The following is a 5,812-nucleotide window of genomic DNA, read 5'->3' as shown; positions in this document are numbered from 1 at the left end:
TATGCAGGAGGTCCACAGTGGGGTCTGACAATCCCCTGTATGGCAGGCATACGTCTCCCCTCCAAAGGCTGTAGGACAGAATACAGGGATAGGACCTTGATACGTTCTGCATAGGACTTTTTATGTATGCCCTTTATTTGTTTACTGAGGAGTCTCTGTGGCTATTCCAATTGTGAGATATGCCTGGTTAGGTACATAACAAATGTGGCATTCCTCTCAATGATATGTCTGATGAATGCGTAATACAGTGGAACAATGAGATCCTTGGACTTATCTTTATTTATAAGTTGCTCAACACAGAATGATTTCCCCAATATGTAAACACATGACAGTCAAAGGCTAAATTATTACCTATGTGTGTCCATAAGTCCCTGACTATTGGGTCAACTGTTAGAGGAGTGTTGTCAGCATGATAGGTGCCAGGAGTGGATGACTTCCCAAATCATGGTATTGTGCATGTCTTGGCATTTAGTGTTACTCCATGGCTCTGACACCAGTTGTATGTCTGTGTCAGCCCCTCCTGGAGAATATTTGTATCAGCGTGGGATTCAATAACAACTGCTAATTTGCAATCTTCTGCAAATGTAGTCAGCCAGAGATCACTGATGGTGGCCTGGACTTCAGACAAGTAGATGCCTAAAAGGAGCGCTTTGAGGAATGATTCATGATTGAGTCCAATTGTGAGTGGCCAGTTTGTAGAGGTAGACTACCCGATGCTTACATCCTGCATCCTGTCTGTGAGCCATTTGGCTATCCACTGGCTGACGTATTAGTTTGTACCTAACATCTTGAGTTTGTCAACAATGTCTGATGAAGGTATAGTGTCATGTGCCTTGTCAGGCCATGGTAGGCAGTGTGAATCATTTTCCATCATCCATTGCTTTGATTACCTTCTCAAATAGGTCCATCAGGTTGGGTAGATGTGATCTGCCCTTGACAAAACCAAACTGGGTTTGGTTCAGTGTTTCTAGGTGTATTGCATCTCTATTGATCATTTCCATGATACTTATTTTTCATAGCATTACATATAAGAATACTGAGACTTCTGGGTTTGTAGTCTCCAGGGTCTGTAGATGGTCCTTTGTGCAGAGGGATGACTGTTACTGTTCTTCATGCATGAGGCACAGAGTCTGGTGGCTACAGTGAAATAGTAATTCCATAGGCCCTGAAAGGTCAAGTTTCATGCTATTTAGAAGGCATGCTGGGATGTTGTCTGGGCCCATTGATGCAGTGCACTTAGTCTTAGAGACAGGATTAAGGACCTGTTCTCTAGTGATAGTAGTGGTTCTTATATTTGATGGTATTTCCTCAGGGAAGTCTGAGGGGGAGAGAGGGGTAAGGTTGGGGCTTTATTTATCAGCAGGGGGTTTGCTATATCTTCCGCCTCATTATAGGTGGTTTCATTTACAAGATTGTCCTTGGCCTGGGAGTACAAACTTACCTCACATCTGGCTTTGATAAACTTCATTTGTCCTCTAATTTTTTTGTTTAGTTTGATGAGTGATTTTATCCTGTTGTGTACTGCAGCTCCTAAGTTTTGCCATGATTGTCTTTGTTCTGTTATACATCCTATTGATTCTGTGATTCCACCAGGGTGACCTGATTTTTACTTAGTTCTGTATTCTACCTGGTGGGTACAGCTGCCTCTATGCAACTATTAACATGCTTGTACAGGGTTTCTATGAGTACTTCTGCACAGGCCACAGTGTTCTCAGTTTTTATGGAGGCTTGAGAAATGGCCATTTTATCACCTAATAGCTAGAGGTTAGCCTTAGATTACTTCCTGAATATTCCATGTCTAGCTGAGGGTCCCTGTTTTATTTTTATTTCAAAGGAGATCAATTTGTGTTCAGACCTTACCAGAGAAAACATTACGCTGTGCATGACTCATATTGCAGAGTGACCACACCCAGTATGGTTGCTTCCCTGGTTGGTGTACTGGCTAACCGGTCCAAGGAGTTACTGTTTACAAAATCCAGGTATCTCTGTCTCTGTATGCCTGGTGTCGTATAGGATTCCCAATTAATAGTGGGATACTCAACGTCACCCATGCATATGGAATTGCGTGGGATGGCTTAGTGTTTCCAATTAGTTTAAATACATAGTATTGGTTTCCTGGGCCATAGAGGGGGCCTACAGCTTGCATTGATGTAGTATTGGATTTTACCTTTTGTGATTTGAACCAAGCACAGCTCAAGTGCATTGTCCTATTTAACCAGCCTTGAGGTATCTTTAGTTTTGATGCACATATAGACACTTCCACCTTTAGTCCCTCTCTGTGAAGTAGCTTGTCTAACTGTATGGATAGCATAATAACCTTGCACTGTTGTTGTGCTCTCCGCGGCTTTAAGTCATGTGTCAGTGGCCACACAGAAATCTTCCTAGAGCTCAAATAGTATCTCTAAGTATAGTCTAGGGAGGTATGTCACAGGTCATGTATTCCAACATGGAAAATGACTGGGTCATATCATGGGATCCTAGGAACATAGTAGGATAATAGTCCTAGGGCCCTTACAAGCCTAGCCAAGTTCTACCCTTATTTCCATGACCACCACCAATTGCCCCTGTCCAAGAGGGAGACAAGTGGAATCCCCAGGGGGAATTTATGGCTACACATCCATTTGTCCAGATTGCATTTGAAGATAACCAATGAGGTGCTCTGTTTGACATGAAGTGGTAGTCAATTCCAAAGGTGTGGTAACCTCTGGGAGTCAAATCTGATCCCCCAGCATGTTGTATTACTGTCACATACCAAGTTAAGGTGTATAGAGTGAGTAATCCATGTACCATTTGGTTTCCGGATATGCAGTATTTCCTATAAGGCCTGGTCACAGATTGCCTTATATGCAAAGCATACATCTCTGCTGAGTAGTGTGCATGAATCACAGTAAAAAGTGACAGTGATTTCAGATGATCCACATAGGACAGACCCTGAAAGCCTTGAATTGTCATATGTACAGACTGGTGTGTGTGAGAGCATGTATTCTAGGCTGGTAATATACTTGCATCTCTGACATTTTGAGTTTGTGTTACTTGTGGTCGAATGACATGAGCACATATATAATGTGGTGGATAACAGACCCTGATAAATAACTAAGCATTCATTTCTCCATACACAGCTTGGTGAGAGTGACATCAGTGCATCTCACAATGGAGTCTGCAATGACTAGAATGTTAAATTGTGTGTCAGCTTGCCTTATGGGCATATAGGCTGGGTCTCCAAGACATGTAGTTGTATGTATTGATATATGTGTTGTTTTTACAGAATGCTTATGGGGTTGCTGTGGGTATTTGTTATCTGGACTTTCTCTATGAGGTTTTGTTTGATTTATGAAGGTTGCATGTTAGTGTCTCAGCTCATGTCTGCTTTGAATTTTGTGTGATATGTGCTGCGTGTGTACCACTGACTACCTTGTTGACATTAGGAGTACTTTTATGTGAGAGTTTTGCCTCCATTGATATTGTGTATATACATCTCTCACATACCATATCAGTTTGTTTGAGAATGAACTGGTTGCCGGTAAATATGAGGCAATTTGTACATTGCTTCAAGATGCTCATATCCACCAAGGTGGTTACAGCCACAGTGGGAAACTTCATATCCATGGCAACAGATCCTTTTTTTATTGATTAAACAGTTTTATTAAGAATATCACTCAATCTCATGAGTATCTGTTTCGTAATTATGGAGACCAGTGCTTGTCACTGCATGCTGGTGGCCGTGTGTGCAACTCTGTATTGGAGTTAATTCCATCATGGTTTCCAAAAAACATGTCACCCAAAGTGTCTGAGTCTGTATAGAGCACCACCAAGCACTGGAGGGGAAACTAATACATACAACCTGTAAAGCTAAGGATGGAATATTTAGATTCTTATTCTGAAGTTAGACACAAACCAAGCAATACTTACTGAAACCAAAGAATTACCTTGTGAAGAAAGATGATAAAAGGGGAGTTGCATGAATGACTTCTGCCTGGCTACTATTAATGCTGGTATCACCACAGCCTCACTCTGCTAGGAGACAAAGCTCAACATAAGAAGCAGACCACAGCCAGTTTGTTGTTCACACACTTGTCCCAGATGATGCAAGACTCTGCAGGCTTGTTGTTGCCTTTTCCAGGTAGATGCCTTGATTAGCAGCCAGATCAATCATTTGACTTTTGCATGTATTATGCCTTGGGTTCTGAGGCTCATAGGATTTGACTAGGGTACTGACCTGATTGTAATTTGGAGCATAGCTGCTGCATCATAACATAATGTTCAATGTCAGGTGTCAACCATTGACAGTACATTACATTGATCACCATGTCTCCACAGTGGTAAGCAGGGCATTCTATATTGCTCATGTCATAAGTGAGGGCATTGTCTCCAAAAATAAAAGACGTTATATCCCCACTGTACTCTTCCCTCACCAGGCCAATAAATGAGTACAATGCCCCTTTTGGTATGAACCTTTCCAAACATCTGTAGCAACTGGAGAGACCACATAGGTTCCTCACAAAGGAAATGCAAATCTTCAACATCTATCCTATGGGCATCATCTGAAATCACTATTACTTTACTCTTGTCATACAGACTACTTACTCAGAGGTGATCTCTGCCTTGCATACAAGGCAATCTCTGACCCTGCTTTATTGGATATGCTGCATATCTGTAGTCAAATGGTACATAGGTTAATCACTCTAAAGACCTTAACCTGGTATGTGGCATTGCTAAAACCTGCTGGGAGGAGAGATTTGTATAAAATAGTTTAACACACCTTTGGAACAGACTCCAACTTCATGTCAAACAAAGCACTTTATTGGCTCTCTTCAGATGGGTGTCTGGATGATTGGATGGGTGACCATAAATTTACCATGGGGGTTCTACCTTTATCCCTCTTGGACAGGTGCTGATCATGTAAATAAGGGTAAAAGCCTGTCTAAGATAGTAAGGGTCATAGAGCCGTTAGACCTGTAACTTCCAATGATCCTGTGATGCTATAGGCTGATGTAAAATACTCTAACATCCACACATACCAGCTTAGCTGCAATGAGAACAGTACCACTATATTTTTATGTTTACAGAACATTGCACAGCACACACCCACCAAGTTGGTTAGAGTGAGATTAGAACCCCTCCCTTTCTAGTTTTGCAGGCTACATAACAAGGAACTTAATGTACATCCCACAGCTCAAGTCTAACCTTAACATAGCTTTAAGTAATCTTTTATGGCAAATGATGTCAGTATGCCTTGTGGAGGAAAAGAGTTTGAAGGCCTGTATAAACTGCTAGGCCCCAAATCCTGTCTTTTTATAAGTCAGTGTAGGATTCATACTTGTTCTTTAGGAGAAGGACTTACACATATGTACACACCAAGTGGGATGGAGTGAGATTAGAACACCTACTTTTCTAGTCTTACACACCACAGATAACAGTATCTAACACATGTGCCATGGCTCAAGTATGTTTTGTAAATGACTGCAGGTGAGCTAATTGTAGAGGACATAAAAAGCCCTTTGTTGAACAGCTTGGGAGGCCTTCAGAGTCGCATTGCTTCTTACTGTCATCTGCATCTAGTAGCCTAGCAGCCAGATAACCTTTTTTGCATTAGCTATGTGACAACAGTACCCATTTTGGGCATATATGTCTGTTTGCATTTGGATGGGCAAGCCTGTGGCAAACCTCAATTTGCCTTGTTGATGAGTGAGCATGCAACATAGTACATTACACAACTTGCTCAGTTGGTGATGTATGTGTGGTAAAATCCAGCAGAAACAGGGTGTTGTAGTGAATGTAAGTGTTGTTGGTGAAGATAGAAACATAAGGCTTC

This window comes from Protopterus annectens, chromosome 7.part0 (assembly GCF_019279795.1).
Source record: "Protopterus annectens isolate FY-2018-M chromosome 7.part0, PAN1.0, whole genome shotgun sequence".
NCBI lineage: Eukaryota > Metazoa > Chordata > Ceratodontiformes > Protopteridae > Protopterus > Protopterus annectens.
This window is presented reverse-complemented; position numbering follows the sequence as displayed.